Genomic DNA, 13957 nt, shown 5'->3' on the forward strand with positions numbered 1-13957 from the left:
TCCATGATGATAAATGATGTCGTCGCGCTAAGTTGTCTTTTGTGACGAAATTTGTCGTCGCACAAGTTTTTGCGGCCAAATAACGGGACCCACTGTTTTGTGTCCACCTTTACACGACGAAGTGTCCAATCATGGCGCTAGGTTCTCTTACGAGATGATTTTTCTTGTCGCGCAAGTGTTTGGCGCCAAAAAAAAAAAACCCGAATTTTTTTTCCCTCACTTTCTGCGACGAAGAAAAATTTGTGTCGTGCTCAGACATTTTGAGCGACGAAGAATTTGATCGCACCAGTTTTCAGTAGTTTGAGCGACGAATATTTTTTTTCCATCGCTGTGGTGCATTTTGCGAGACGAATTCGTGTTCGTCGCGCAAATAGTAAAATGTAATAGTGAATACCCTTTAGAGCATCTCCAAGGGAATGGGGAAAAGCAAACACATTTAATTGCAATTAAGGTTAGTAGTTGGGAGGTGAAGGGAGAGTTTTAATGTAGAAGAAGATGCTCTTCTTGTACAGGGGCTTACAACTAGACTGAGCAATATTGGTTTGTATGTTTCACATGGGTTGGCCTATTCTATATGGGTATTTTTTTATTTTTGAAAATTTTGGGGTAGGCAGCAGCCTATCTTGCCCTAGGTGTAGGACTGCCCCTGTCTTCACCCACCATATTCCATTAAATTGGCATGTTTTGCCGATTAAAGGTCGAAGAAAGTTTACATAGGTTTTGTTTAATGAGATATGTTACGTACAATTGAATTTGATAGACGTCAATTACATTTAACTTCTTTTTCTAAAATTCTTTTAATTTTTTTTTTTTATAAATTTCATAATCGTCAAAATTTCATTTGCTTTGTGGAGGAGTTCCTTCTTAGTTTAAGGAGCCAAAAATTTTGTATTCCTTTTTCCTCCTTCAATAAAGTAAACACTAAATGTCACTTTGCTAATAAGAACATTTGATATGATGAGAAGAACTACATCACTAAGTTGTACAACAACACAACATATGCTAAGATACCGCCTTTGTTTCATTTACCTTATAAATTCTACAAGTGATGTGATTTATTGCAAGTGGACAATATCGCTCAAATTAGTACAGTAGTAAATAGAGTATCGTTCTAACAGGAAGCATGTTAATCTATGAAATATTAGCGTGAATTATTTCTAATTAAGGGACCATTAGCTGAGAGAGAGAGAGAGAGAGAGAGAGAGGGTCTAGGAGGGGGGCTTGAGGTTTGGGTCGCTGGTAACACATAGAGAGAGAGAAGAGGAGGACGGGAGCAGAGGGGGAGACGGATGGGGAGGAAATGGTACAAGGGTAAGGATGCATTTTTTGTTTTTGTTTTAAGCTTCTTTTTTCTCAAAAATTAATTTTCTTTACAATTTTTTTTATGGATCTCAAGTTTCAAATTATTTTTAACTTATTTATGTTTTTAATATTTAATCTCATTTAAATTTTGAATTTTGAATTTAAAATTAATATTTTTTGAAAAATGGGGTATATCAAAGTGAGACAAGTATGTGTTAAAAATAGAATAAAGTGAGACAAAATGAGTTTTAGGGAGCAAAGTGAGAGACAAATACATTTTCATAGGGTATATCAAAAAATATGCCAAATTATAATTATATGACATTAAAATTGGCTGCACTAGACAACCTATATATATACTTCGCAAGTGCTAATTATTAGTAAGTTAATGCGAACAACTTTTTTGGATTGAAAATGATTCCCTCAAATTCTCGCAAATAAAATATTGTTCAGTTACCATTGTGATAAAATAAAGTGGTTTTTGTAAAAGAAATGTCACCTTATTTTTTTCAAAATCCATGATTTGTCATCTGATTTTAACACCATTTAATTTTCCATCCATTTTAAGGATATTTTAGTCTTTTCATTTTCAAGGGTATTTTAAAAATGGAAAAATCATTATAATTTTTTTTATATATCTTTTAAACAATTAAAATGGGGGAAAAAAAAGTCTCACCTTCCCCAATCCCATGGCGCCACCGTCAACCAACCCCGCCCACCTTGAAATCCATTCCCCCTTCCCTCATCACAACCCCTTCCTCATTCTCTATCTACCATAAAACACATACCTTCCACACACAAATTCACTGAGCGCACCCAAACTGAGTCACCTTTTTCTTCTTCTTTTTTATTTTTGGTATTTTTTTCATTTGCATATTGAAATTTTTTCCATTTTCATGCTCAATGAACACCATAAAACTGTTTTATAAGTCTGTCAATAGAACATTAGCCTTTATCTCTATTTATGAAAAACAAAATCAAATTTTTTTTTTTTTATCATTTTGCAATTTCAACTTTGGCTTGTCGAAGTCATGATTTGGTTCTTTCTCTTCCTCTGTTTGTCTAGCTAGAGCTTTTGGCTTGGCTGCCAACATGGTTGTGGAGGATGAAGCTTGGGAACCCGAGTAGTATATGCGGGCCCAGTGCCCATAACCCTTCAAGTGACAGGTATGAAATTTCGAGGACAAAATTTTATAAGGGGGGTAGATTGTAACGACCCGGTCCTAAATAAATTAGTAAATACTAATTCATTTAGAGAAAATACCATTTTGCCCATAGAATATTTTATTAGGTTTAAAGTTGACTTTTTGACCGGGAAGGAATTTGGGAATTTCGACTATACTTTGCTTAGAGCACGGCGAGATGAGTCCGTAGACACGTGGTGGGCTTGAATTGGAGTTGTAACGAGAGAGATACGATCAAAATACCCTCAGTGGCATTATCATAATTTTGACGAAAAGGGTTTGATAAAATCAGATTTTTCTCTCTCTCTCTCTCTCCCTCTCTCCTCCGTGTGCCCTCTCTCTCTCTCTCCCCGATGGTCTCTCTCTCTCTTTTCGAAACTCCAGCCACCGGCCACAGCTGCGGACAGGATCAGTGCCAAAAGGACCAGCTCAGCCTCCGCGTTACGACCCGGCCCTTCCCTGTCATCTCCGCCGATGCCGCTCTAGCCATTGAAAAAAGGTGATTTTAGGCCAGGTTTCGCTCTAACTTCGCCGGCTCCGATCTCTCTCCTCCGGCAGCCATTGTTGGCGATCAAGGTATGGAAATTCATCCATTCTTCATAATCTAGTTGATGGTTGGGCAGGATTGCATAGATTTTGAGCGTAGGTAACTTGATTTTCGCTTTGGATATCGGCCAATTTTGGGATCGCGATTCCGGCCACTTCTGGTCAGGTTTTTGGGGTAGGAACAAGAACAAAAATAGTTCCAAATAGGGTGTTATACCTAGGATAGGAACCTTGAGCCATAATTTTGAGAATTTCCGACGATGCCTAATCGCTTTAGACATCCACGTGCTGCCAGCGCATGTGGCGGCTCATGGGCATTGTAGAGAAAGGGGCATTGTGTCCCGATGCGATCCCCTTGTTGTCGGCGCATGTGGCGGATTTCAATTTGGATACCATTTGTGTCTCGAACGAATATCGCATATTGTGCGTTATCCGAGTTCGATAGGTTAAAACCGTTGGATAGTCTTAGATTTATAATATGTTAATCTAGACATTCTTAAGATCGTATGGGAGTCGACGGATCGTAAAACGGAGTCCCGGAGACTCCGGAAATGCCAACCCTAGGGCTAGGATTACAATAACCGTCCAATCGTGTGATCGTGAGCGATTCGACCATCCGATCTGGACCAAACTTGCAGGACGTGTGTCTTAAGCCTTGTAGAACACATAGGAACTTTCGGATTGGAATCTAGAGGTCGTGGGCCTCGTGGGCCCGTTTGACTAAGTTTGGGTAGTTTTACCATTGGCTGACCATGAGTCTTCCAAGGTAGTTTTACCTTCCTAGGAGGATTATAATGACCCTAGTGACAGGTCTTGAGCATTGTTGAGCTATTTGACTAGGTTGAGACTTTTAGAGTGTTTATTAGTATCGAAGGAAACTCTAGGATACTATTTTAATAATTGAAATTATAAAATTTATGTTTATGTGCATGATCGTTGGTCTAAAAATAATATTATTTTCCTGATTAAATTACGTTGCAGTCTACTATAGACTGGTATCACTAAATTGAGAATACCTTTATTATTAGTTTAGATAATTGAGAGTATGTCAATTTGAAGTGCTATAAGCACTACCTTTTGTGCCATCCTGTGATTGTGAGGTCACACGTGGCGTAAGATTTTTCGGCATTTAGACAGACCCAATACATGGCGTTGGTAGTTCTGGCGTATGGGGAGATATTGTGATATTATGTTGAGGTCACACGTGGCGTAGGATTTTCTGACGTGTTGACAGACCCCATACGTGGTGTTGGTAGTTCCGGTGTATGGAGAGATTATGTGATATGATGCTGAGGTTACACGTGGTGTAGGATTTTCCAGTGTGTTGACAAGCCCCATACGAGGCGTTGGTAGTTCCGGCGTATGGGGAGATATTATGATATGATGTTGAGGTCCCAAGTGGCATAGGATTTTTCGGCAAACAGACAGGCCCCATACGTCACGTTGGTAGTTCCTATGAGGAGATATTGTGATATTATGTTGGGGTCACACGTGGAGTAGGATTTTCCGGCATGTTGATAGACCCCATACGTGGCGTTGGTAGTTCCGGCGTATGGGGAGATTATGTGATTATTAGAGAGATGAATTAAGGATTATTATACTGAGTTGGGAACGAATGATGTTTGAAAAGATTTTGTTTGGGATTTCTGTAATTGATTGCATGTTGATGGTTTTGGGAAATTTCATATGAAAGAACTACATTTGGGTTGACCCCTCAGCGAGGGTACGTAGGTAGCCTAGGGTAATGCCTAGGTGCAGCCGCGGATTAAACTTTTATTGAGTGCGGTGAGGATCTTGTCGTTTGGTTTCGTTTCGGTTTATATGAGTGTCGAAGGCCGAGTTTGTGAATTGCATGAAGTTATATTGTGCGTGCTGCCTGTTGGGATTTTAAGGGTTTCGGAAAAACTCGGTCGTTTGGTTTAACTTCATGCAGCCGCTGATTAAACTTTTATTGAGTGCGATGAGGATCTTGTCGTTTGGTTTCGTTTCGGTTTATATGAGGGTCGAAGGCCGAGTTTGTGAATTGCATGAAGTTATATTGTTCAAATTACAGGGGAGACTCTACCAAATTTTCGGTACAAAGTCTCGGTCTTTAGTAAGTGGGTCCTGCATCGGGGTGATGTCGGAATTTCCACAAGATTCATCTTGGGTTTCGGAAAATTCAGGGCGAGTCCTGTCAATAATGATATTTATACCCTTGGTATGATCTTGATTCTCATTTGAGTTACTAGGGAACAGCCCAAAAATTTACATGATCATAGACATATAGAGATGACATGGAATAATACTCATTTGATTACAGTGTAGCACTTTGAGTTGACAAGGAGACTTCTTCTTTAATCTTACAACATATTCAAAGCAACTAATCGATCCTATTGATGGAAATATCAAGCTCTATAAACTAATATATGCTAAATGTAAATCTCGTGTTTTCTAGTGGGGTATAGATCAGGTCGTTGAGCTCTTCCACCTCCACCCTTGTGGGTAGAGGTTCGAACCCCAGGCACCTAAGGAATATTTGTGCAAACCCCTTTTCCCCAATCGGTTGGACAAAAAATAATTAAATAAAAATATCGTGTTGTAAATACCACTAAAAGAAAGCAATTCAAAGATGCGTATTTGTACTCACATGATATACAATAAATAAATAAAAATTACTGCAATATTGGACATGTTCAAATGTTACATGTTTTCGGGATTAAACGAGATTTAGACCTACCAAAAGGTTGTAACTTTGGTATTTTCTCAGTTTAAAAGATTCATAAGAGAACGAGTCCGTTATATAGCACCAACAAACAAATTTCCGATGCATAGAACATCTCACATAAAGTGTTCACAATCGAGAATGATAAATTTACCATATTCGTCAACAAAATTGCAAACTACTTTTCTCACAGAAGTAAGATTTACTTGCATAAGGTCCTTTGAAAATCTCACATATCTTCCTCAAATAGATTTATTCTTTTACCTTAAGACGTCTGAGTATGATTAAGTAAATGTAGTTTAATGTTTGCATATGGTGAACTATAAAAGAAAACAACAACTTAAATAAATTATTAAAAAAGATTGCCAATACGTTGAACTCTTTAGAAATTGATTAGATAATGTTGTTCTTTATTACATCATGTTCACGATATGGCTAGATGTAGAGTAGTATAATAAATACATTTATGTAAAAGAATGGGCATCCCTCTTTAGTGTTTTAAGCGCCATTTCTCGGTGTCTCCCCTTCTTGGTTATACGTTGTGCTTCGGAAGACTCATTTTAGTTTACGACTACCACCTCTGCACTCCTTCTCCTTCTCACAACCTCTGTTATAAGAGTTGGATGGTGGAGGAATGCATCGTTGCCACCAGCACCTAAACGGCTGATCATGGCGCATTGTCCCATAACCGATTTGTTTTGCATTCGTCGTTTCACTACAAATTGAGCACACCAAGAGAGCAACAATGCAAAGTGTAAATGTCTTGGACATGGCCATTTGATCTTCAAAACAAATTACAAATGGCTCTAGACTTGGATAATGAAGACTACGAGAGAGAGAGGATTTTAGAGGAGATGATGATTACGAGACTGAGAAACCTTCTATTTAATATGATGTTCTTTGCTAACTTTAGGAAATTTTGTTGGGGATTAAACCTGATTTATTATTTTTTGTTATTGATTATTGGTGTGGCTCAAAGGGACACGCTGGTAGTATAACTTTAATTGGATTTATGGTTTAGAAGTGACAAATTTCGAAATTCCATTCAACTTTTTGAAATTGGTTCTTTGGTAACTAGAATGAAAAGGTTCTGCCAAGCTACCAAAATGTGGCATTCTACTCTCTATGTATATTTGTGCAATTTTTTTGTTTTTGATAAGTTAAAAAGCTTATATGAACTCAAAGTCAGAATTGTAACCTAAAAAGAAACGAAGAAAATGTAATTCAAATAACAACTTTATAAAATGCATGAAAACATCACTCGTGATGCATTTTTCGAGGCCAAAGTATCAATTAAGTTTGCATAATCAATTTGTTGTACCATGTATTTTTCAATATAAAATATAAGGAATAGTCTTGGGGATTTTTACCTTCTTTTTCTTCCACGAAGATCTTTTCCTCCTGCAGTAGATATTCAATAATAAACTGTTTTTTTTATTTTTATTATTAGAGCAGATTTTCCCATCTAACCTATATGCTACTAGGTTAACCTATTCAACTAGACTAACTTATTAAACTGGTTTAACTTTAAAAAAATTGGTCCCTTATTAAGTTTTCGTTTTTTAATTTTAGAGTAAATAATTGGGCTTTTAAAAAAAAAATTGTACTTGGGCTTGATATAATATTAATGTAGTATAATTTTTAAAGTAACGTACATATGTATATATCGGGGTTTATAAAAGTTGGCGGCCCTTTCGATATGGAGGCCCTAGGCAACCGCCTTGCCCGCCTATACTAAGGGTGAAAGTACTGACGGTCTGTAAGACTCCAAGATACGATCCCAAATATACACGCTTAAGATGTCTTATGAGCACATACGTTCAAAGTCAGATATATTCCTCTAAGATACTGAACCTGTTTTAAATTATAGTAGAAAATGCATAATGTATATGAAAGTAGTAGAAGAGAAGTACAGAGAATCAAACTCCAGTTGTGTGTCAAATGTGAAGGAGGAATAGCCGTTTACAGACATCCAATCCCATTAAACAGAAAATTATAGCATTACATGTAAAAACACAAGCTGAAAATTAAGATATTATAACCCCAAAATAAATAAAGAGGAATTTGGTCAAAAGAATTAAACATTTAAAACAATAAAATTTTGAAAATGTTTTAATATCAAGTCCCTTCAAGGTTTTCAAAATTTTACTATAACAAAAGTGAGTCTAAATATACATATGAGTAACATAATGCTATGCAGTATGTGTAGGTGCCTTTCGGACTTGAACCTGCACTTAGTGATGATAGTAGTCATCTGAGGATCCTAAGTTAACGAAGCATCGGACTAGGCACTTTTGATTGAAAATCAACATAACCCACACATAATACTTGGTTGAGACTTGGATAAGCGAAATAACGATATTTATAGCCTTGGTATGATCTTGTTTCTCATTTGAGTTACTAGGGAGCAGCCCAAAAATTTACATGATCATAGACAGATAGAGAAGACATGGAATAATTCTCATTTGATTACAGTGTAGCAGTATGAGTTGACAAGGAGACTCCTTCTTTAATCTTACAGCATATTCAAAGCAACTGATCAATCCTACTTAGGGAAATATCAAGCTCTTTAAATTAATGTATGCTAAATGTAAATCTCGCGTTTGCTAGTAGGGTATAGCTCAGGTCGTTGAGCTCTCCCACCTCCACCCTTGTGGGTAGAGGTTCGAACCCCATGCACATAAGGAATATTTGCGCAAACCCCTTTTCCCCAATTGGTTGGACAAAAAAATATTAAATAAAAACATCACGTTATAAATACCACCAAGGGAAAATAATTCAAAGATGCGTATTTGTACTCACATAATATAAAATAAAATAAAAACAAAATATTGCATTATTGGACAAGTTCAAATCTTACATGTTGGGATTAAACGAGATTTAGACCTAGTCCGTTATTTAGACCTTTTGTATTTTATCAATTTAAAAGTTTCATAAGAGAACGAGTCTGTTTTATAGTGCCGACAAACAAATTTCCGATGCATAGAAAATCTCACATGAAGTGTTCATAATCGAGAATGATTAATTTGTCATATTCGTCAACAAAATTGCAGACTACTTTTGTCACAGAAGTAAGATTTACTTGCATAAAATTGGTCCTTTGAAAATCTCACATATCTTCCTCAAATAGGTTTATTCTTTTACCTTATGACGTCGGAGTATGATTAAGTAAATGTAGTTTAATGTTTGCATGTGGTGAACTAAAAAAGAAAACAAAAACTTGAATCAATTATTAAAAACGATTGCCAACACGTTGAGCTCTTTAGAAATTGATTAATTAATGTTGTTCTTTATTACATCATGTTCACAATATGGCTAGATGTAGAGTAGTATAATAAATACATTTATGTAAAAGAATGGGCATCCCTCTTTAGTGTTTTAAGCGCCATTTCTCGGTGTCTCCCCTTCTTGGTTATACGTTGTGCTTCGGAAGACTCATTTTAGTTTACGACTACCACCTCTGCACTCCTTCTCCTTCTCACAACCTCTGTTATAAGAGTTGGATGGTGGAGGAATGCATCGTTGCCACCAGCACCTAAACGGCTGATCATGGCGCATTGTCCCATAACCGATTTGTTTTGCATTCGTCGTTTCACTACAAATTGAGCACACCAAGAGAGCAACAATGCAAAGTGTAAATGTCTTGGACATGGCCATTTGATCTTCGAAACAAATTACAAATGGCTCTAGACTTGGATAATGAAGACTACGAGAGAGAGAGGATTTTAGAGGAGATGATGATTACGAGACTGAGAAACCTTCTATTTAATATGATGTTCTTTGCTAACTTTAGGAAATTTTGTTGGGGATTAAACCTGATTTATTATTTTTTGTTATTGATTATTGGTGTGGCTCAAAGGGACACGCTGGTAGTATAACTTTAATTGGATTTATGGTTTAGAAGTGACAAATTTCGAAATTCCATTCAACTTTTTGAAATTGGTTCTTTGGTAACTAGAATGAAAAGGTTCTGCCAAGCTACCAAAATGTGGCATTCTACTCTCTATGTATATTTGTGCAATTTTTTTGTTTTTGATAAGTTAAAAAGCTTATATGAACTCAAAGTCAGAATTGTAACCAAAAAAGAAACGAAGAAAATGTAATTCAAATAAAAACTTTATCAAATGCATGAAAACATCACTCGTCATGCATTTTTCGAGGCCAAAGTATCAATTAAGTTTGCATAATCAATTTGTTGTACCATGTATTTTTCAACATAAAATATAAGGAATAGTCTTGGGGATTTTTACCTTCTTTTTCTTCCATGAAGATCTTTTCCTCCTGCAGTAGATATTCAATAATAAACTATTTTTATTTATTTATTATTAGAGCAGATTTTCCCATCTAACCTATATGCTACTAGGTTAACCTATTCAACTAGACTAACTTATTAAACTGGTTTAACTTTAAAAAAATTGGTCCCTTATTAAGTTTTCGTTTTTTAATTTTAGAGTAAATAATTGGGCTTTTAAAAAAAAATTGTACTTGGGCTTGATATAATATTAATGTAGTATAATTTTTAAAGTAACGTACATATGTATATATCGGGGTTTATAAAAGTTGGCGGCCCTTTTGATATGGAGGCCCTAGGCAACCGCCTTGCCCGCTTATACTAAGGGTGAAAGTACTGACGGTCTGCAAGACTCCAAGATACGATCCCAAATATACACGCTTAAGATGTCTTATGAGCACATACGTTCAAAGTCAGATATATTCCTCTAAGATACTGAACCTGTTTAAAATTATAGTAGAAAATGCATAATGTATATGAAAGTAGTAGAACAGAAGTACAGAGAATCAAACTCCAGTTGTGTGTCAAATGTGAAGGAGGAATAGCCGTTTACAGACATCCAATCCCATTAAACAGAAAATTATAGCATTACATGTAAAAACACAAGCTGAAAATTAAGATATTATAACCCCAAAATAAATAAAGAGGAATTCGGTCAAAAGAATTAAATATTTAAAACAATAAAATTTTGAAAATGTTTTAATATCAAGTCCCTTCAAGGTTTTCAAAATTTTACTATAACAAAAGTGAGTCTAAATATACATATGAGTAACAAAATGCTATGCAGTATGTGTAGGTGCCTTTCGGACTTGAACCTGCACTTAGTGATGATAGTGGTCATCTGAGGATCCTAAGTTAACGAAGCATCGGACTAGGCACTTTTGATTGAAAATCAACATAACCCACACATAATACTTGGTTGAGACTTGGATAAGCGAAATAACGATATTTATAGCCTTGGTATGATCTTGTTTCTCATTTGAGTTACTAGGGAGCAGCCCAAAAATTTACATGATCATAGACAGATAGAGAAGACATGGAATAATTCTCATTTGATTACAGTGTAGCAGTATGAGTTGACAAGGAGACTCCTTCTTTAATCTTACAGCATATTCAAAGCAACTGATCAATCCTACTTAGGGAAATATCAAGCTCTTTAAATTAATGTATGCTAAATGTAAATCTCGCGTTTGCTAGTAGGGTATAGCTCAGGTCGTTGAGCTCTCCCACCTCCACCCTTGTGGGTAGAGGTTCGAACCCCATGCACATAAGGAATATTTGCGCAAACCCCTTTTCCCCAATTGGTTGGACAAAAAAATATTAAATAAAAACATCACGTTATAAATACCACCAAGGGAAAATAATTCAAAGATGCGTATTTGTACTCACATAATATAAAATAAAATAAAAACAAAATATTGCATTATTGGACAAGTTCAAATCTTACATGTTGGGATTAAACGAGATTTAGACCTAGTCCGTTATTTAGACCTTTTGTATTTTATCAATTTAAAAGTTTCATAAGAGAACGAGTCTGTTTTATAGTGCCGACAAACAAATTTCCGATGCATAGAAAATCTCACATGAAGTGTTCATAATCGAGAATGATTAATTTGTCATATTCGTCAACAAAATTGCAGACTACTTTTGTCACAGAAGTAAGATTTACTTGCATAAAATTGGTCCTTTGAAAATCTCACATATCTTCCTCAAATAGGTTTATTCTTTTACCTTATGACGTCGGAGTATGATTAAGTAAATGTAGTTTAATGTTTGCATGTGGTGAACTAAAAAAGAAAACAAAAACTTGAATCAATTATTAAAAACGATTGCCAACACGTTGAGCTCTTTAGAAATTGATTAATTAATGTTGTTCTTTATTACATCATGTTCACAATATGGCTAGATGTAGAGTAGTATAATAAATACATTTATGTAAAAGAATGGGCATCCCTCTTTAGTGTTTTAAGCGCCATTTCTCGGTGTCTCCCCTTCTTGGTTATACGTTGTGCTTCGGAAGACTCATTTTAGTTTACGACTACCACCTCTGCACTCCTTCTCCTTCTCACAACCTCTGTTATAAGAGTTGGATGGTGGAGGAATGCATCGTTGCCACCAGCACCTAAACGGCTGATCATGGCGCATTGTCCCATAACCGATTTGTTTTGCATTCGTCGTTTCACTACAAATTGAGCACACCAAGAGAGCAACAATGCAAAGTGTAAATGTCTTGGACATGGCCATTTGATCTTCAAAACAAATTACAAATGGCTCTAGACTTGGATAATGAAGACTACGAGAGAGAGAGGATTTTAGAGGAGATGATGATTACGAGACTGAGAAACCTTCTATTTAATATGATGTTCTTTGCTAACTTTAGGAAATTTTGTTGGGGATTAAACCTGATTTATTATTTTTTGTTATTGATTATTGGTGTGGCTCAAAGGGACACGCTGGTAGTATAACTTTAATTGGATTTATGGTTTAGAAGTGACAAATTTCGAAATTCCATTCAACTTTTTGAAATTGGTTCTTTGGTAACTAGAATGAAAAGGTTCTGCCAAGCTACCAAAATGTGGCATTCTACTCTCTATGTATATTTGTGCAATTTTTTTGTTTTTGATAAGTTAAAAAGCTTATATGAACTCAAAGTCAGAATTGTAACCTAAAAAGAAACGAAGAAAATGTAATTCAAATAACAACTTTATCAAAAGCTTGAAAACATCACTCGTCCTGCATTTTTCGAGGCCAAAGTATCAATTAAGTTTGCATAATCAATTTGTTGTATCATGTATTTTTCAACATAAAATATAAGGAATAGTCTTGGGGATTTTTACCTTCTTTTTCTTCCACGAAGATCTTTTCCTCCTGCAGTAGATATTCAATAATAAACTATTTTTATTTATTTATTATTAGAGCAGATTTTCCCATCTAACCTATATGCTACTAGGTTAACCTATTCAACTAGACTAACTTATTAAACTGGTTTAACTTTAAAAAAATTGGTCCCTTATTAAGTTTTCGTTTTTTAATTTTAGAGTAAATAATTGGGCTTTTAAAAAAAAATTGTACTTGGGCTTGATATAATATTAATGTAGTATAATTTTTAAAGTAACGTACATATGTATATATCGGGGTTTATAAAAGTTGGCGGCCCTTTCGATATGGAGGCCCTAGGCAACCGCCTTGCCCGCCTATACTAAGGGTGAAAGTACTGACGGTCTGCAAGACTCCAAGATACGATCCCAAATATACACGCTTAAGATGTCTTATGAGCACATACGTTCAAAGTCAGATATATTCCTCTAAGATACTGAACCTGTTTAAAATTATAGTAGAAAATGCATAATGTATATGAAAGTAGTAGAACAGAAGTACAGAGAATCAAACTCCAGTTGTGTGTCAAATGTGAAGGAGGAATAGCCGTTTACAGACATCCAATCCCATTAAACAGAAAATTATAGCATTACATGTAAAAACACAAGCTGAAAATTAAGATATTATAACCCCAAAATAAATAAAGAGGAATTTGGTCAAAAGAATTAAATATTTAAAACAATAAAATTTTGAAAATGTTTTAATATCAAGTCCCTTCAAGGTTTTCAAAATTTTACTATAACAAAAGTGAGTCTAAATATACATATGANTAACATAATGCTATGCAGTATGTGTAGGTGCCTTTCGGACTTGAACCTGCACTTAGTGATGATAGTAGTCATNTGAGGATCCTAAGTTAACGAAGCATCNGACTAGGCACTTTTGATTGAAAATCAACATAACCCACACATAATACTTGGTTGAGACTTGGATAAGCGAAATAACGATATTTATAGCCTTGNTATGATCTTGTTTCTCATTTGAGTTACTAGGGANCAGCCCAAAAATTTACATGATCATAGACAGATAGAGAAGACATGGAATAATTCTCAT

This window comes from Prunus dulcis, chromosome 6, assembly GCF_902201215.1.
Source record: "Prunus dulcis chromosome 6, ALMONDv2, whole genome shotgun sequence".
Taxonomy (NCBI): domain Eukaryota; kingdom Viridiplantae; phylum Streptophyta; class Magnoliopsida; order Rosales; family Rosaceae; genus Prunus; species Prunus dulcis.